Here is a 21,278-nt window from a genome sequence, read left to right on the forward strand (position 1 = left end):
ACACACTAAGGAAAGTTTAGACCAAAAAATCTCAACAGGAGGTGGATGCCACCATCACTGCAGATGTCACTCATAACTGGTGCTTACATACCAGACCTTTTATCTGAGAATTAATTAAATCTAAACTACATGAACCCTGGAATAGGCAAGCGGAAAGGGCAATGAACATTTTCATTTTCAAGCTCTGTATTTTGAAAAGGCAAGAAGTAGATCCCTGTGCTTAAGACCATCAGAGCTTTACAAATTCAACTTTTGGAGGTCTCTTTACAACACTGGGCCATTTGTTTTAATAGTAACTATACCATTGTGCTAATTTGGGCAGCAGTTTACAGTCAAATCCTGGCACCCATTTTATCCATACTCCTTATGTGTCAGCTTACACTCTGGCTTTAGCCTGGGAGAAGCCAACAGGGAAAGTCAAGACAAATTAAACATGGGGTTATATTTAAGGTTTCTCCCTGCAGGATGGGTAAGCCTCACTGAAATCACTGTTCTGAGACTGCAGGCACAGCTATTGAGGACAGCCCAGATGCAAGTCAGGTCTCCTTTCCAAAGCACAGAGTGGATTAAAAGGTATGATTGCAGTTCTAGTTAGCAAAACTTTAACATAGCTTGTCAAAGATGAGCTAAGAATGACATGCATTAATAGTACAAGACTTTTACACTCTAAGGCTGCCTTTGCTATTGCTTCTGTGTGCTCTGTAATAGAAGTGGCTGATGCCAAAGACACATGCCCAACTTGTTAATGGGCTAAGTTAGGACATGGTCAATGTTCTACATCTTATATATCTATAAAAATACATATACATATAAAAATACATCAAGAATTACATATGTGTAGTGCTCCTGGTTGATAGCAGCTGAACTATTTATGCTGTAGTCTTGTTGGGGGAAAGGACATTGTGTTTGCAAGTCACTATGTCCCCAAAGAAGTAGTAAACACTGTATCTATGCTATGAAGTAAATATATGACAGGTCAGAAAAGCAATGTAGTTGCAAAAGAAGAGATGGCAGATGAATCACAGACCGGCATCAAGCCTCACCCTGATGCCACCCAAGAAGGTCTGAGCATAAGTATTCAGCCCTCAGGACTGCACTTACAACTTTAGCATTTCAGACCTAAGGAAAAGAAAGAAATAAAAGAAGGCAAGAATTTAGCTTTTGTTCACTGTGTGAAAGGAGAGTGTGTAGCTCCTCACACAGTCCCACAGGACATGCAGAATGCAGTGACTGCTCTATACAACCTTTCACTGGAAGAATGTGCAAGCAGCAAAAGTATTTGTGATACTAATTACAGATTAGAAAATACTCATTTAGGAAAATGTCCCTTGGCAGGGTATTTAAAAATAAACTAAACATATTCCTGTCCAAAGTGATGGAAAGAGCTGTATTCCTCTATTTAGTTAAAGGGGATTAAAAATGCACCCCATTTGGGATGAAATGGGTTATAAAAATGAGACATAAAGCACTTTACATTAGTGCTGACAAAAGCCCAAATTAAAGAATCGTCCTTTAGTTCAAAGACTGAAAAATAGCAGACATCTAGATGAAATAAAGGTTCATTTAACATAATAATCTATTAAAAAATTGGTATTCATCTTCCTAAAATGCAGCAATGAAAAAAGTCACTCTTTTTGTCACAATTAAAAAATAAAAGAAATTAAAATGTTATAATTAATATTATGTCTCAGTGGAATACCACACACAGTTGCAGCACAGATTTTGCCACAAGATAGACTTTTAAAATTGAGGCAATATTTTGAGACCATATTGCACCCAAGCCTAAAACTTGGAACATTTTGACTAATTTTATTTTGCATGAGCCTTATCAGAGTAGTGAAAAACATCAAAGGTAAATTAATATCTAGAAATTCCTGTGTAACTTACAGTTTTGCTGAGGAAAAGCCAAGCACACAGCATGAACTGGTATTAATAAGTGCACAAAAGCATGCATTATCCCTTGCAGTATATATATATAAATGTTGGCTATACCTATGGGTTTTTTGGAAGTAGTGTTGTCATGGTTACCATTCAGCTGTCTTTATGTTTTAATATGCCTTGTTTTGTAAGGTTGAGGTTCAATTCAAGTTCATGTGAAGCAAATCAACTGAAGTTTTCAGACATGGTCTCTAACTAAATGTGCCTTGTTTTCTGAGAGGCCAACTTGCAATACTTTTGGCATGACTTTAAGAGATGTCAATAACCCTCAGATGCAGCAGAAGCCAATACTCTGTATGCAGTGACTGAGTCATGAATAATCTGTCAAGCTGCATAATCCGTGACAGTGTTCTTTTCCAAGGCTATAAACCTGCTTCAGGTAGTATGGGAATGTTTCTGTGCTCCTGCAGGCTGAACTTACCACTGTTCGACACTAACTGAACAGTGTGTCATTCTCTCAGCAGCCTTTATTTATTTGTCTGAAGCTACAGGAATGCTTGACTGTAATGTAAAACATAAACTCAATTCCCATGTGTAACATCAATATTCCAATACCTTTGGTCCATTGAAACAGAAAACTCCATTTCCCCTTTCCCTTTGCAAATTTCCTCATGTTCAAATGTTGGGGGTGGAAGGGCATAATATGTAGTTTGCCTTTGGTAGTTCATTAAAAAGCTGGAGTTTCAGCTCCAGCTGAAAGAGAGACTCAGCAATAAACAAAAAAAAAAAAAAAACCAAAACTAAAAAAGAAAACAAACAAACCCTCAAACAAAAATAAATAAACAAACCAAACAAACCCAAAACAAAAAACCCAAACAAACAAAAAAACCACCTCCTGGCCAGGGTAACTGAGCATTATCTCAGCTCTATGGGGTTTGATTGTCTTCTGCAGGAAATCCCAAAGAGGCAAACTGACTGGTATATGTAGTTTTTTGCTTTTCTATGGAAACAGAAGAACCTGCTCTTCAAAGTAGCCATTTTACCTTATTAGCTTTAAGAAAAACCTTTTCACAACCTCCAGCAAGCCACCTGGATTTGCAGAAGACTCCAGAAATGGCTCTTACTTTTTCTCAATTTACCTTTAGCTGAACAACCTGGCAAGGACGTGTTGATCATTTCTGTGGTGCAGTGCAGAATCATAGGGAGCTTTGTAGTAACACTCCAGTACAGCTGACTTGCCTGCAAGATATTATACCCAATTTAAAACTAATTTACATATTGTCTACTTTTCTCTTTGGTATAAAATTGGGAAAGAAAGGGATAAGGGACAAAAAGTTCTAGAGCAGTGCCTCTGTGTTCTAGGTCCATCTCATACATAGTCTTTCAGCTTTTAGTATTTTTAGATTTTGACTCCTGCTCTCTCAGGAGTGGGCACAGGCAAGCTAGCTGCACACACTGTGTTCCCCACAGCAGGTCTTCCTCTGTCTTGAGCACTCATGTTCTCCTAGGAGTACTCAAAGACTGGTTTATTTTGCTCTTGATTGCTTGGCTGTTGGTGTCTTTGGTTTGCTTTTTTTCCTTGGGGACATCCTTCTGCAGTGGGGTGCAGAATCATCTCTTTTCAGATTGTCTCTATGCATTCACACATCTTACAAGTGCATAGGAGGTTAAAAAGCTCTGTCCTTTCCAAGAGCTCCAGAAGATTTCTGAGGCACCAATTTAGCCAAAAAATGTTCAACATGTAGGGCGCAAAATGCAGCATAAACCACAAAGACACCCAGGTCTGCATTTGTACAAATCTGTGCCTGGTCCCCACACACCTGTGTGTACACAGACATTTGGGTATGTAGGAGTCACATGTGATGGCAATGCCACAGAGGGACATAATGAATGTTATCATGGGCTGTAGAAAACACACTCCCACCCTGTCACCTGTGTTTATTCAATTTATTCATTTTTCATTCTTCTAGCTTTCAGGGAGCTATTCAGACAAATAACTAGTTGATATGTCATTATATGAGTGTATTTGTTATTAGAGATACGCAATCATATTCTTTTTTTATCAGACATCTCAACCTTATTTCATTATTTGATTTCACAGTGTGAATTCTTTCTGGCTTTTCACCTGTTCTGATACTAAATGGGCCAGTAAATGATAAGCTTTTTCTCCTAAACCCTACAGTTAAGCATCATCAGAGAGCTGAAGATGAGTTGTAAGCAAATTGGACTGAAGGAGGCCTCCCTGGCCCCTGTTTCCAATTCCAGGGTATGTTCAGATGAGTGGAAAATGTTTGCTGCTAACCCCAGTGCAGAGCTTCCAGTTCATTGCACAAGAGATCCACTTCCATACACCTGATGATGTGGTCTGTGGTCTGTGGGAGGAGGAAGGGAGCTCTGAGGAGCACCTATTTGTTATGCTATGGGCTCTGGGGCCTGGAGCCATGCAAAATAGCGTTTGAAATGTCACTTTTAGGTCATAGCAAGAGATGGTAGTGATGACATCTCTAACCAGGCTGCCTTTGAAGAGCAAGCTCACCTGCATTGCACTGTGTTAAACCCTGAAGTGATCAAGGGCTGGCACTGCAGGGTCAGCTCCAGTGAGTAAGTTCAGGTCTCCATGTGTGAGAATGTTTTTATCACAAACCTAGCTTTTTAACAGGTTATTAGCAAAGCACCAGCAGGGGGTCTGAAAAATGAAAACTACTTTTTGATTTGTTCATTAAAATCAAATAATTATTTATAGTTTAACTGATCAAACTCTCTACTTTAAAAAAAAAGGTCCTCATTCTGCCTGCTTGATATTAAATGGTAAAGCAGCACAGGAGTGAAAATACCCTGGAGCCCTTTATCATCTTCATTATCTTCACTGGTGAAGTGAGTGAGTGAGTGGAGAGGTGTGAAATTCCAGCAGAGAGGAACATGCTGTTTTAAGAGGAAGTGCTGACATGCAGGCTACAATTAGACAAAAAATGACTGCTGACATTTAAAAATCATTACAGAGAGGAAATTGTGAGTGTAATTATGTCATCATTGACACTGTTCAAGTGTGCTGATGCATTTTTGCTGATCAAAATCAAGTGTTTATATTTGTAAATAGAATGCACTTAGCAACTCTATCAATGGAAAGGTTCTAGCCAAGAACTACAGAAAATGAAGCCAAGTTGCTCTCACAAAACTTATTTTTTCCTTTTTATTGATTTTCAGTATTTTGATCTGAGAATCATATCTTGGTAATAGAATTGTTTCTTGTTATTTGGTATTTTGGATGACTGCTTGATTGAACCTTCTTTGTAGGGTTGTTTTGGTTTGGTTTTTTGCACAGAACAATAGGAATGGCCATTCTGGAGCAAGTCAAAGATCCATTTTGCAAATGTGTGTCCTGTATCAAACAGTGGCCATCACTGAAGGCCTACAGGAGAATTTAAGACAACAGTAAATATAATATACCTAATATATAATTATATTAGGTATACCAATCTCACAGTTTCCAAAATCTGCTGGTCACAGACTTCAGAGACTACTCAAAAAGTCAGAATAATGAAGTCTCTCTGACTTTAGAAATAGTCTGATACTGGAGTCAGTGCAAAGGGAGACATGATGTCATCAGGTGGCAAAAATGTAAATGTTATCATTTTCTTGGAGAAGAGGAGTTTGTTGACTGTGCAAATACTGGATTTTTGGCACTGCATTATTTAACACAGTTCTGCCTTGAGCCCTGTCACAAGTCCTTTACCTATGACATATGTCACTCGATGACAGGGAAAAGGGACCAATCTATGATAGATACAAATACTCAGTTCAGAATGAGCAAAATATGTGAAGGAGTATGTTTCTGGCTGATTCCAAAACTGGATTTTTTTTTAATCTTGGAGATTTTGAATATTATATATAAATACACTTTATAAATGTGCAAGCAGAACTGCTTACAAAGGCTCTTGATGCAAGAAAAGGTCTTGGCTTCTAAATTGAAATGTCCTCCAAAAAAGTGTCTAAAATTGCTAGTTCTCCTGTGGATGGCATTTGGTTCACAGTATTATGGAACATATTTATGGTGGAAATTAAGGAAAAGACAAAAAGTGAGAACAAGATAAAGGATGCTTAATAAGGAAGTTCTCTACAGTATCAACACAGTTATTTTTGAAGGCTGTGGCAGAAACAAAAATATGAACATTGAATGTCAACTACTCAAGTTCAAATTAACTATTTCTCAGCCTGCATCTACTGAGCTCCAAAACACCCCTCAGTATGTCTTTGCTATTTTTATAAGAATTGGTTTGTCTATGCCTTTTCTTTCAGTTTTTGGGGGATTTTATTCAGTCCTCACTTTATTGACTTTAGCCTTTAAGTAAGGGGTTTTTGCAATCCACCTATTAATTTTCTGGGTGTCCTCCTGCAGCCAGCTTTTCTTCTTTTGACATTGAGTCCATCAGTTTCCATCAGTGTCCCTGTTGTCAGGATGTCAAAACATATATCCAGTCAAACTGTGTTAGCAGAATAATGTCAAGCAACTCTATAGTCACCACATCAGCAAAAGAGCTGCTTTCATGATGTCATTTTATGATTGGCTGAATACTTAATTCATTTTTAGAGTTATAAGGATTTCCCTGTCAAAACACAGAATCCTTTGTGCCATTGAAATGGTAAAAATCAGTAGTTAGGGAACAATCCACACTGGGTGTCTTGGGAGAGACCAGTCCCATAGGTATTTCAGATGACTGCTTATTGCAGCAAGAAATACTGAAGAGCTCATCAAAAAGGGGGCCACAGAAATATATAATAGGGCTTCATTAGAACATAAAAATATGACAGAAAGGACAGTGTTATGTTACTGTGATTTCTATTATAACATTTATTTATAGGTTACTTTCATCTTTATCTCCCTTTTCACTAATTCAGGCCTTTCTAGATTTATTTTTTTCTTTGGAATCACTGTTTTCCATATATCAACTTAGTGGAAAGCTTATTTAATTACAGATTAAGCTAATTACAAGCTAAAGAAAATATATTTTCCTCGTTTTCTGCTTGTTTTTGAAAGAGAGAAATAAAAAAATTCATCTTTCTCTGTGCAGTAAACCGGTGCCACATAACTAATCTCTTTAAAAACATCTTTCCAGAATGGCTGAACTCTCAAACTCAGCCATATCTAATAATTAGTGGTTTTGATTTATCTCTAAGCATATTTTAAAAACATCACTTTGTCTGAAATTTTGATAAACATAAGATTGACAGAGCATTGTTGAGTATCAGGACTGTCAAGTAGTTAGATCCCCGCTCCTACCAAAGGGAAATCATTACCAATAAACCATGCTGAGCCCACCCAAAAGTGGGGAATTCAGCAGCAGCTCAATATCTGACCCCAAAAGCAGTAGTGGAAGGGCCTGCAAAAGACATTCTGTATTCTCAGCAGTGAATCAAATTTGCATGTTGCCTTTGCTTTTAACTTAATGATGGTGGGGTTTTGTAGGAGATTTTTTTTATTTATTATTCTTAATTTTAGGTTTTTGTTAAGACCAGGATGGCTATTCCATAAAATCCAGATAAAATGCGTCCACCTGCACTTCTGGAGACCTAAAGTCTAACCTCAATCTTCCTTGACATTACCTCTTTGAATACCTAGAATCTTTCAGTCTCTGATGTTAGCCCCTACAAAAGCTCCTGGCCTCTGTAACACAGCAGTCTGGGCTCCCTTTGCATCACCTGACAAACACAAGTGGTGTTGGGCTTAGAGTCTTGATGGGTGCTTGCATGAGGCAGAAGGGGAAAAAATCCCACTTCCCAAATGAGACGCTGCGTCAGCACAGATATTAGAAAAAATATGGTAAGCTTTAAAATTGCAAGTCCATGGAGACTGGAGGGTGTCTCCTTATATTGTCTGCCTTGCACAATATTCTGTATAGTTTATGCTTTCATTGCAAAACAATTTGTCAGTGTCTTATTTGCCAAGACATTGTCAATATAACATAATGCAAGTCATGAGCTGCTGTCTGACAGCCCAATCCTGTAAGCTGTGTCCTTTTATGCATTAAGGACTCCTTCAACAACAAAAGTAAAAAGATCTATTTTTCCAGCAGTTCCTCAGACCACTCACACAGTGAGGTGTGACCTGCAGAAGTTCCATGACAATGAGTAAATGTCAACGTTGAAAGACACCTGCAGTGTTGTTTTCTTGCATTGAGTATTAGCAACAAAGCCAGGGCAAAGCAGTGTTCAGAAGAGTGATTCTACTGAAGGACTTTGGGTACAGCAGGAGGAGAGACCATGGAGCAGTCACAATAATCACTGCTATCTCTTATCTGTTTTGATTACATAGAAGGATCTACCCTGTCACCTATCAGACAGGGACCAAATTTTAAGCCCTTTAATCTCCTTTCTGAGTAAGTATCTATCAAAGCTGTCTTCTTTCATCACAACATCAAGGCAGGGGATCTACCAATACACTTAAATAAGACTGGAAAATCATTAAAACAATGGAGCTATACTGCTTCATGTTGTTGCTATGTGTTCAGTAATAGTAACAGAAAAGGGCGTTGCCTAGTTTTAGTAAAACATACTCTAATAAAAATTATTGCTTGATCCATTCTATTTTGAAAAGCTTCAGCTGAGCCTCCAACTAAGTTACACAGTCATAAATGAGACTACAGCAGTCTCCAAAACTGTTCAGTCTTACAAATCCATGCACATAACATGCTCTTTCTACTATACAATGACTTAAATTAATATACGACCGAGGTGTAGATAAGAACATGCAGCAGCAAGTACAATGGCCACTGTGGGTAAAAGAGGAACAATTTAAAATGGAACAATATGGTTTATCAGCAAAAGATCTGCAATTTTTAAAAACTTCATTCTTTTCCCCTACAGTAAAGTACAACCAAAAAGAAGATCTGGAAATCTGAAAATATGGAAGCAGAATAACAATCCAGCAAAGAATGGTAAGAATGGAAAAAGATATTATCCAAATTTCATTGTTGAAACATTTTTGATTCTGAAAATACTGGTAATTAGCATGCTTAAGTTTTATTAATTAAACTTCAATTGTTATACATGTGAAATGAATTATGCAACCTGTAAATCTTAATTACATTGTTAATTGCAAGAACAGTGTGATCATTTTGTGATGCCTTAAATCAGCCAAACATGTTTCTCAATTTGGAGTTGATCAGAGCTGATGGCATTTTGAATATAACACACTGCTTGTACATTTTAACAGAATTTATATCATTAATTATAATATTTTGATTAGAGTTTTAAACACTAGTATCCATAAACCAGAAAAACACAGCAGTATTTGGATGCAATATAATTTTAACACTTCATGCAGCAAATGCTTCTGGTTAAACAATTGGTATTAATTATGCAAACATGCATCATTCATGCACTGGGGGTTTATGTCCATCACAACAGTGAAGCAGCTTCAGATTGAGACACAGATGCAGCTGGCAGAAGCAGCACCTGTAGTGAAACAGCTCAGGAGACTCAGGTGTTGTCATGCCAGGGCATTTGTAAACCTGCTCACTGTGCTCACATAATGTAAGTCAGTATTATTTAGAGACATTGAGACACTGCATCAATTTTATGCCAGATGAGTGTCTGGCTTCTCTTAGCATCAGTTCAGCCTCAAGTAATTAATTTAATTATATCAAGTAATTCGTTTAATTATAAGTAGCCTCAGCTATTTACAATTAAATGTTGAAAGCAGTCATTGGCATGTCTGATGAAAGCAGCCCTGCAAGAGGGACTGAAAGAGCCATCAGTAACCCAGAGTAAGGCTTCATCTAAAGTACCAGTGTCCAGGTTGAGCCCATGAATTCCAGAAAGTTGTTCAGTGACAGGACAGATTGCTGTTAGATGGAGCTTTGAGAAGAACTAATAATCTAGAAAACACAGCTTAAAAGGTAAGATTGAATAATTAGAGATAATTAGTGTGAAGAAGGGATACTTGGGGTAGCAGTCTGCGTACACAGAAAAGGCTGGTATAAAAGGAAGACATTAGCTTGGCAGAAAAGAAGTGAAAATAGCATAACTGGCAACAAGAATTTTACTGGACATTATTAGGAAAAGGTTTGTAATGCTAAGAACCAGCCCTTTGCTCTTTGTGAAGCTATGGAGATGCTCTGTCACCAGGGTTTAACAACAGACTGGACTAACATCAATCTGAAATGAAGCAGATATAGCTGGGCCTATGCTGGGGCAGTCCTTAAATGACCTTTTACATCCTCAGCATGTTAAGTTTTGTAGGATGCAGAAAGTGCTTCACGTGCTGCTAATCCAGAAATTCTTGCAAGAACTGGCATTCTGTAATGCTCTGCCCTATAGGAGGAGATGGTTTTCCTGTTGGGAAAATCCCCAGCTCCTTAAGGATTCTGCTGAACTGTGGCACTTCCCTGGGCAGTGGCTGCTGCCATCTCATACCTATGTCCAGCATCCAGCTTTGGATTATTAAACAAGGGTGTAGTACAAACCTTCCAAACGCCTCAATCCTAGTCAGACTTTACCATGAAGTGTGAGCCACAACTTACAAACACAAAATGTTATTTTTCTATCAGCTTTAGTGACATCCATTGGAGTTTGAATAGTTTTCCAAGTGACTGAGGCATGAAAAGGTCAGATTGTCCTCTCCTCATAGAAAGATAACTTACAAGTGACTCCACACAAAGGTGTGCAGTCTTAGACTGCAAAGCTGGTGTAGGTGGGTGACCTTCACCAGAGCCTGTTTGCTGCTGTGAAAGGGTGGGACACAGCAGATCCTTTGCAGCTCTGGTTCTGGTGAAAGATTTCATTGCGCTCTTCAAGTTTGCCACTCCACAAGGCAAAGTTCAGGTTGTGCTTCAGTGGGATCTGGGAAGCCAATTCATGCACGGTGCTTTGTGTCTATTTTAAGACCAGGCTCTTCCCTAGCCTGCCTTACAGCACTGAGCCAAATTCCCTTCAAAGCTGCATTCAAATGTACCTCTTGGGCTAAAGGGTCTAGTAAGCAAAATAAATAAAAAATTTAAAAAAAAAAGGCAAAGACAAATTAATAAGAAGGCTTCAAAATAAAAATTGTCTTTGTTTTGGTTTGGTTTTTTTTACATCTGCATTCAATTCAGTATTTCAGGAGACAGATTTAGGGCAGAAAGTTTATAGGTAGTGAAAGCAATTCCCTGGCACCTCTCTTTTTTCTTCATTAAGCGAATGTCTAACTTCCTGCTCAGTAGAACAACTCCACAGCTGATCACAGGAAAGATCCACCAACCTGCTCCTGTTGGTGGTTGGGTGATCCCATGCTTTATTTCCCTGCAGCTGAACAGCTCCATGTTCCTCAGATGTTTCTCAGCAGTCTCTTTGTACATGAGTTTATAGAAAAGCTTTTCAAATCATTCAAAAGTAAAGTAGGAATATGCCATCAGTGTACTTGAAGGTAAAATTAAGAAATATTCTGGTTTGATTTCTGAAGGTTGGCTACAAGCCCTGCAGCTGAAGTTCTCTAAATATGCTTTCAAAATAAAAAAATACTCACTAAATGCCTCTTGAAAGAGTAAACAGTCAAAGCAGCTTTGAGCTTCATTTTGTGCTTCACTTGCAAATAGTTATGTGACCCAGCCTCACACCTCAGCCTCCAACTCTGCAACAGGTCACCCCAGCATAGTGTTACAGGCTTTAACCTTCCCTGCCATTCATGCTTAATGTGGTCACGGCTTGATTTCTCATGGCGTGCTAGGACTCCTGGCCAAATTTCATTGCTAACAGGGAAAAAAGTCATGCTGACAAACTGAACATTTCCAGTGCAATTACAGGAAGACAGAGTGGCTTTCCACTCCAAAAATACATATATCCACACACATACACATGCGTATATAGACAGACACGCTCCTATGTGTGTATAATATCTTGCCTTTTTGGTGCATATAAGAGTTACAGTGCTCTTCTGAGAGAAAAGCAGCCATTCCCCTTTCCAGAGAGCTGCAACTCTGCCAGTCAGTTCAGTCTGAGAATGCCAAGTGAGCCATTTGAGACGTGTGATCTTTCAGCTGCACAGCATCCCATTCATCAAACGCTTCAGCAATGTAATATGTAAAGCTGGAAAAAACAGAAGCTGCAGATGCAAGAAAAATCAATTAGCAGGAACGCCCATGTAAGAAAAAAGGCCTGCACAGAGTCACCACATTGCCATTCTGAATTTCCTAAAGCTACCTCCTCCCTTCTTCTGGGTGATCTTGGAACACATTCTGTAATTAGGATGAGAGGATAGGAGTGTTCTAATCCCCTAATTAGGCACTGATAATTTAATAGAACACAGCAGAATTTAATGTCACTAGGTAGCACTAAGCACAAAGTTGGCATTATATCCTTTTCTCCACTCCCCTGCCCCACCAAAAATTTCAGATATGGCAAGCCTCAACGTTAGGAAAGAGGCTGTTATAGTTTGCAAATAGTTTCCATCTGGACGAAGGCGCACCCAACAGAATTCAAACAATGCACACTGCAATCTCAGTTACAGTGGCATAAATTAGGATCAATTCCACTGAGGTCAGAACAGTTATATCTGGGAGACACGTGAGGACTGAGGCTAACTAACTGCAGGAGAGTCAGTTCCCATCTCCTCTCCCATAAGTCAGGCTGGCCCTAGTTTCCAGTTGGACTCTGTCCACATAGTGGGCCAAACCTGGCTTTAAATTTCAAGAGAAGAAATGTGGAGATACTGATTTTACTGGAGCTATTCCCAATTACAGTAGTGCAAAGTTTGACCCAGAGACTATTTTTATAGATCCAGGCACTGAGCAGTGGCCAGCAGTTGACGTCCCATCACACTCTGGCCTTGCTGGACTGGAACATTCAGAGTACAAAGACATTTCTGGGTGATCTGGAGCACCACATTTCAGACCCATGTTTGATCACAATTATTTCTCACTTGGATGAAGGCAGCAATTCCCAAAATAAAGTGCACATGTGGAACACACTTATCTACCTAGTTCCTCTCCTTCCCCAGGAATATTTTTCGACTTGTTAACTACATGAGGAACTTGATCCTCATGTAATACAGGAAATGTGTAAGGGTGATACCAACGACCTTAGCAAAGTGCAAGCTGTGAATAGCCCTGCTGAAGCTGGGCAGCCAGAAAAGACAAAAATGTTGGTATGCCAGCTGTTGACTGCTACTGCAGGTGAATGGCTTTTAGAAACATTTAAACCAGTTGGGTAAAAACAGGCCAGTCCTCGCTAATGGTAAAAAGGTGAGAGAGAAGGTAATAAAGCATAAGAAATGCAGTGACCACATACAGTGACATGAACAGCAAAGAGCTTGCCTTTGATGGGAAGAAGGCAGAGCTTAGCAAGAGGCTACTGAAACACTGGTGTGAGCTGTAAGGCTGATATGGGTACTCCAGGAGGAGGACTCCCCTGGGTGGAGAGGAGGAAGCAGCACCAGCTCAGAGGCCTGAGGTCTCTCTTGCCACCTCTTCTCCCAGAGGGGTAAATGTGGCTCTGCACAGCTGAGTGCCCCTTAGGGCAGCAATTATAAGGGGAGTGAGAATGGTTGCTGTATATGAACAAGGCCCTATTAAGAATTCTCTCCCATTATTTAAGGTTGAACTGATGCAGAGTTTAATGAACCACTGCTGTCTGACAAATAATAAATACACCACGCAAATGAATTTCAGGGTTAGTGAGACTCTTCATGAATTTGAATGGAATTTAGCAAATAGTCCCGGATGAAACAATGCAGAAAAAAATCTAAAATGTCAAAGCACTTCATTTTAGTATTTTCAAAATGGAATGGTTCATTTTAGAGCTGCCAAAACATTTTCAAAAACTTTCAAAGCAAGCTTTTAATCTGTCCATTTTTAAATTGCTCTAAATTTTAAAAGGAAAGAGAAAAAGCTTTTAAACACATGAAACAGCTCAAAACCAAAAATGAAGCCATTCTTTTGAAGTACAACTAAATATTTTGGATTGAAAAAAATAATACTTTTCTTGATTATTTTTTTATTTTGCCAGCTGTATTTCAAAACTCAGTTTGACCAAAACTAAAATGCAATTCTGAAAAAAAATAGTTGTTAGAATCATTAACAAATATCTATAGACTCAGAGAGTGGTTTGGGCTGGAAGAGAACTTTAAGGGCCATCTATTCTAACCCCCCTGCAATGCACAGAGACTTCTCCCACAAACCAGGCTGCTCAGAGCCCCATCCAACCTGGCCTTGAGTGCTTCTAGGGATGAGGCACATCTTTGGGCAACCCATGCCAGTGCTTTACCACCTTTGTTGTAAAAAACTTCTTTCTAATCTAAATTCAAGCATTACCAAGCTTCTGTTCTTGGTCATCTACTGCCCAATTAATGTCTCTGAGTTTAATGGAGCAGAGTGAGGCCCATTACTTTCCAAAAACTATTTGAGCTTATTGATCTGTTTTAAATTGGAAAATCGGAAAATATTTGTTTTTATAATAGTAAAATAACAAGGTTCCATCTGAAAACTCACAGTAAAAAACATTAACCATGCAAATGGTAGGTTTAGGTGCTTGAAGATATAACTGTTGTCTGCAGTGCTGTATCAGACTCTGTGTCTGCTTAACCTGATCCTGGAGCTTTTTTCCAGCCCAAGGTCCTTGAGCATCCCCACTGCCCTGCCTTGCTTGCAGGCAGATCCTAGTCTTGCAGAAGGAGTGGAGTGGGATATCAGCTCACACCCAAATTCTGTTCCACAGCAGCACTGCTGTCATGTGTGCTCCTGTCCCACTCAAGCTCAGCCACACAAGTCACTGGAAATGTGGCACTTGTGAGCCCCTCACAAAGACCATGGAAATGAAGCACCAAACTCCCATCCTCCTGAGAGGATCAATACTTTCAGCCAGAAATATTTGGCTTGCAGGTGTTTGGCTGTCTCATGAATAGCTCTAATTTTCTACAGAAAGCAGATACTTTTTTTGTGGAAAAAACATGCTCACAAAACTCAACTTTTTCTTTAAGGAACAGATGGAGATGGAAAATTTTTAACCTATACAATGTAGCAACATGTGTGGTTTCCACACACCCCTCAATCTTTTCTGCATGTCCACTGACTTGCCTTGCTATAGGAAATTGCACTAAGGGTGATTGGCTTTGAACCCAAAACATTGCTCAGTTTCTCAAGCTCTATCAATGGATCTATCAATGATGTTTCCATGTGTGGACCTTGACTTTTCTCAAATACCAGTCCTGTTAGAGGCAGAACAACATGCTACTGTACTGCGTGTCACTGGATATTATGATCACATTCCTATGCTGGCCAAAGGGAAGGAAAGGGTGTTTGCAAGGCCCTGTAGGCACAAAGAACCCAGAACAGTTCCCCAGGAAAGGGGAGTCAGGTTTTTTAGCTATCTCAGAGGCATGAAATGTTTTATTACCAACACATATATGCAGACATTCTAGACTTTACTTCCAAAATAAAAAGACATATTATTGCAATAGCAAAAGAAATTCATCTGTGTTTGAGGTTTGTTATGATTTGAGCAAAAGGAAGGAAATCCAGGGTCAGAGATCACTCCCTCCCTACTGTCTATCGCAACAGGTTACCATCCTTAATTTTACTCAACTTTGTTACATTGGAGGCTTGATCCTTAACTTTGAAGTTTTTCCTCTTTCTGGAATTAAGCCAGAACCACAAAATATTTGAAAACATAGGGCTTAATGGAATTGAATATAGTTTTTCTCTGTGAAAGTAAAACCAAAATGAAAGTATTTGCCCTTTCAAAAGATGCCTTTAAAATTGACATGTTTCCTTCATATTTATATTGGCCCTGGTTATTTGATAAAAACTGTAGGAAATGTATTGCAAAATATTCTTTTTAAAAGACAAATAAGGAAACTTTAATTTTTAATTTTTTTTCACATATATCCTGCATTATTTTATAAATGCTTTCCAGATTTGGCTTGACACTATTACGCATTTCAGGATTATCTGAGAGTTAATTCAATGATACTTTACTTTGGCTCTCCTTTTTAGCATTTTGACGTACCATTGTTAATTGATTTTAGTGTTCTCTTCAGGAATATTTGATATAAAATCACAAGTTTGAAGATAAACATCAAAAATACATATATACACAAAGGCAAAAATCTATATGCATATATACACTTATACATACATATACCTGTGCATACATATGGACACATATATATGGAGCCCACAGAAATTACTCATAAAAATGCAGTGTGTTCCAGCAGCCAACTACAATAAGCACATCATTCATTACTTTAAAATTCTATTGACTTTAGCGATAACTTTTCCTGATTAATGAATGTACATTCTAGACAGAGTAAAACTTAAGGAGTTTAACAAAATATTTTAATAGAGCTATGCTGAAAATAAAGAGAGTTTCACGGAGGGAGGTTTCAGTGGCTGATATGGAGGGAGGAAATTTTCATATCAATAAATATGGTGGCATCTGCCAGGTAAAATGTTGTAATAATCCTCTGGGTGCTACTTCCCTCCCACTAATGTGTTGGACAGTTTAGATTAACACCATATGCCTGTTCATAGAAGGAGCTGGAAAGCAATGTAAATACAGAGAGAGAGAGAGAGGGAGAGAGAGTTCATTTTGCAGCCTTGTTTTCCCTGCACTCCTGCTGTCTCTGGGATAGGGGTTGGTGGTATGCACAGAATGATGGAAGAGGAGGAAAACAGCCCCAGGAACAGGTCAAAGGGGGGGAAGAGAGAGAAGAGAAGACAGGGAATTATTTACAGAGACGCTCTTGCAGCTTCTTTCTGATAGACTGAGGTTTTCATTCTCTTCTGTATCCTCTTCATGTCCTCTTCCCAACTTCTAACCTTGCCTTGCTTTGACCTCAGGTGGCAGCTGTGCTCCTAAGGCTGAGCCAGACTGCTCACCCACACCTCACCCTGTCCACTGCGCTTCTCTAATGTGGGCTAGCAGCAGTCCATGGCAATGATTTATTATAAACTAGGGGCAATTGAAGTTCTCTTGTCCTTTGGGAAATATTTCTAGATAGAGATCGTTATGTAGCATCTGTAGTTTCCAAGTATCCATATGCAGGATAAATTAGTCGAAAAATTATTCCCTGACTCTGCATTTACACTGGAGTCTTCTTGGCAGAAAAGATTGTTTACTTATTTGTGGCAGTATAGCAAGACCTTTCCCCTATTGTTTGCAAGCTTTAGCCAGCAGATGAGAAATATAAGCGACTTCAAATTAATATTTGTACCAAGCTCATTTATGAGTGAATTAAATTACAGCTTCCGAAGTGAATGTCAGAATTAGCTTGTACTGCGCTTCACTGGCACTCTTGTATTAACATTTATGGTGTCAGGCCTATTCATTTTGACATACAGAGCTCTCCTCTGGTGTCACCAGACAAGTTACTGTCAGTAATACTACAGGGCACATGGACACGAAGTAAGATTCAGGTGGAACTCCAGAAAATTAGCTCCAAACAATGTCTATGGATTAGCTTCTTCAGATAACGGGCAGTGCTGAATGATGCATTATAGCAGAGACAAAAATGCTTCTGTGAAAAAATACTAAACCACATGAATTGTCTGTTTTCTGCATGGACAGCTGTATAAAGTGTCCTTGCATTGATTTTTAAGAAGAGCTGTGGGCTGGTCTGTCATTTGTGAAAATGGTTCCATGTTTTTTCCTCATAGCCTTTGTGTGCGAGGATCTAGGACTAATACCATTATGTTTTTCACCCTTTAGTGAAGAAGTATGTTCCTACCAGAGGAGAATTCTGGAGCAAATAGAATACAAATAAGCAAAACATTTGCAGGTCATCACATTGGTTATATTTTTTAAAAAAACTTGGGTCAGAAACATTGTGGTCAGATTTATTGCAACCCATCCCTGGTAAAATAATGAAAAAATACTCAGTCAATTAAAAGTGCCAGAATTCAAACTAAGTGTTATTCACAAAAAATGGTTCCGTTAGCTGAATCCATGGTGTGACAGTGACAGCTATAATAGAAATCAGTCATGCTGTGATTTTTTTCCTCTCAGAGAATTCACAATGTGCTTTTAATTAGAGGGAATCCAGTCTTCAAAAACCATGACAGGTTTCTGTGCCACCAGTCTGCCATACCTGGTCCAGTAATGCCAGCATGATTTAAAAATTACGGTTGGCCATGTGACCCAGGGCTTCAAACCCCAAGCCAGGGATAGTTTCTACTCCAACATTTCAGGTTTTCCTGGGGAAAAGGTATCTTCAAATTAAAAATAATTGACTAGACAGTAAATGAGAAGATCTAAATAATGCCCAACTATGACAACAACTGAAAGTTGCCATGCTCAGAGCTGAACTGTTTGGCTTTTAAGCAAAAGTTGTAATTTTTTCCCCTCAAAACTGAATGAGGGCAGGGATTCATTATTTTCCCTTATATTTTTCCTAAATAAAAGAGGTTTCTAAGGGTTTGGCTTCAGTTCTAAGTAGACAAAAGGAAGTGAGAAGCGTTTTCTAACTAAATTGTGCAGTGACATCATAAGGTACATGGTAAAGTTAACAATTGAGTCAATTTCTTGGCTGCAAGATTCCCATCTGAGGGCAACTTACCTTATTTTGGTGTTTCTGAAGCCAGCAGGACTGTTTCCTAAGACAATGAATGGGGTAAGGCCTTGTTCATGAGAGATTCAGAGTGTAGAGGCTTGTCTGGCAACAGAAATAGCAGCTGAAAAAAGTATTTACATTTAAACAAACAGTATTTCAAGAAATGCTGAGAGATTTGCACCATAATACATAAAGTAATTTACAACAGGCAAAAACAAAGAAGGCTTGATTCTAAATTTTAATCTGTGTTACTCTTTCTTGCAGTTTAAACTCTTCTTGCTCCACAACCACAAGTCCTCAATGTCTATGTTTTTACAAAAGGAAGCATTAGACTTTGGACAAGTATTGGGCTCTGGGCTGATGTGGCAAGCAAAGAAAGTTCCAAAGTCAAATGAGGGTTTATATCTCTGTGCTTAGAAAGTGCAGAAATAACGTTTCTAATTTCTCATAAAGTGAGAATTTATATCCTACAGTCCTACATAGTGTCTGTGACTGCAGTACTATTAGGCTATGACAGAGTTTGTCCCGTGGATAATGTTATTTAAATACAGATGCATAGACATACACAAGCACACACAAAGCAACAAAACTGTATTTAAAAGGTAACTTCAATAATGGAAGAATTAGATACTATAACTGAGATCTTTTACATAGGACTAATCCCATTTACGTCAATGGAATAATTTGCTATGACAAGGGTTTAGAGGGTCAGATCTGTATCACAACCATCTGTGCTCCTTAGGTTCTATCCTCAGATAACATTATTCTCCTGCAACAGAAAGAAAAGACCACGCTGACAGGTAACCCAACCTATTTCCAACAGCATGCCAGGCCCCTGAGTGCTTAGGTGTGACATTTGACTGCAGTTGCTTTCACAGTTTGATTTATTCTGTGCTCTCACCATTGCCCTGTTCCCCCTGTGCAAACTCCTGCAGACATTAGCATGGGCACTGTCACCCTGCTTGTCCCCTTGTCACAGCTGAGCTCTGAGATATCCAGCCAACACCCTGAGACTGACCCCAGCCAAGGTGGGGGCGCTGCATGGTGCCCTGTGCATGGAAAATAGGGACTGAGACCCTCAGGGCTGTGGCAGCTACTGCAGCAGGCACCACAAACCCTAATTGCTACTGGGAACATACTTCTGTATTAAGGCACCAAATGTTGAGCCTTCTGCAAATGTTTTAAAGTTATGCAAAATATCCTTCACTACAGTATAATATTGCTGCTATTATTATACTTAAGAAATTAATCAATTTTGCATATTTTCCCTAACAAATGTTCAAAGGAAGACTAGGACCAGACTGCAGGAATTGGCATTACCCACTACCATAAGTTAACAGTGTCTTTTTTAGGCAATATTCTGTCTGTAAAACAGACAGATGTAAGAATTTATAACTTAATTCTGATAAAAGTATTGCAAAATCATGATATAGTTAAGGGTTTTTGTAAGACACTATGTATCAAGCTTTTAGTTTTATTTTTTAATAGTTTAACTTGCAAATCAGAGAGGCGTTTTCTTAAAACCAAAGAGAAAACATGTCCCGTTTCCAATGAGCAGCACCGAGAGAAGATAAGAAAGCTTATCAGCAATATTTGCAAAAACTGATTTAGGGTCAGCATCAGAAACTCTGGGTCATTAAATGTCTTTGCCAAAGGCAGGTTTCCCCAAGAACATGAGAGGATTAGATTTCCAGACAAGGATACCAAAGACAGTAGAAAAGAATGAGATGTCAGTGGATGGAGAAGGGCTTTAGGGACATCAGTATTTTTTCTGAGATTTCTCAGATGTGAACTTTCCCATGGAGCAACAAATCTGCTGCAGTGGGAGAGGATTTCAGAATGACTGGCAGATTCTTCTCAGTCAGAGCAAGAATATCCTCACCAGCTGAGTGCCCAGAGCACCTGGTAACTTGCAGTCCTGGATAGGGAACCAAGCTCTCCACCTGCCAAGGCACCTCAGCCTGCTCTGAATAGCAAAACAATCCCTGAACCAGACAAAGGAGTACTGCAAACCTATTTGGTAGGGGCTAAGGCACTCTCTGGCACCTGGGAAATTGTGATTCAAATCCCTGTTCCAAAGTGGAGTAGAGAATGTGTAAGGCACAGAAAATGAGAGTGAAGTAAAGGAGTGAGGAGCCAACTCCAGCCACTCAGGAGCTTCAGACTCGAGTCAGGGCACCTAGAAATGAGAGCTGATGGTCAGCTTTGAAGCCTGATCCACAGGCACCACATAATTAAAAAAAAAGACAATGTTATCTGTGTTGATGTAGTGTGAATCCTCAGCTGTGTCATCCTGACATGAATCCTCATCTCTTGCAGGAGGATTCCTGCTGCTTCCCAGTAGTGCTGCTCCTAAAGTGACTTAAAGGAAAAGATTCACCAAGGTGAGTCTAGAGGAAGACATCTTCATCAGCTAGTAAAATCTGTTCAGTCAACTCCAGCTAAGTTGCCTCCCAAGCTGTAAAACAAAAATGGATTATGTGTAGTGGTACTATAACATCAGCATGATACTCCAAGTAGTTTCCAATTAGCATAAATATAAGGTTATCATAGAAAAATGTTGCTGTAAATCTTTACAATTTAGCATTTTAACATTCTTCCTAATGCTTCCTATGAACAAAGTGATGAAGGGAGGAGATAACTCCCATGCTGTGCATGCACACTGCAACTAAGCTTTCACTGTCACATCTCTATGGCACACAAGAAGGAAATAAACCACCAGGAAATATCAACAGTGACTTTCAGAGGAAGAAATGCAGCATGAAGCCATGCAGTTTTGCTGGAATTGGGTAAGCTGGACACAGAGCTGTGTGAAGCTCAGAACTTTACTTTTGTAAACTTTAGGTTACTTTTGCTTCAGCAATTTGTGCCAGGAGGCTGGTTT

General features: G+C 39.1%; 1 long non-coding RNA gene across 1 annotated transcript in view; it reads left to right on the plus strand.

Annotated features, from left to right (window-relative positions):
- Positions 1-20,849, plus strand: part of LOC115948296 — a 24,595-nt gene extending 3,746 nt beyond the window's left edge. Inside the window, exons 2-3 of the long non-coding RNA XR_004082126.1 lie at positions 8,740-8,810; positions 20,714-20,849. This is a non-coding gene — a long non-coding RNA (uncharacterized LOC115948296). The remainder of the gene's footprint in view (positions 1-8,739; positions 8,811-20,713) is intronic.
- Positions 20,850-21,278: the final 429 nt, after the last annotated feature.

Source organism: Geospiza fortis, unplaced genomic scaffold (assembly GCF_000277835.1).
Source record: "Geospiza fortis unplaced genomic scaffold, GeoFor_1.0 scaffold318, whole genome shotgun sequence".
Classification (NCBI taxonomy): Eukaryota; Metazoa; Chordata; class Aves; order Passeriformes; family Thraupidae; genus Geospiza; species Geospiza fortis.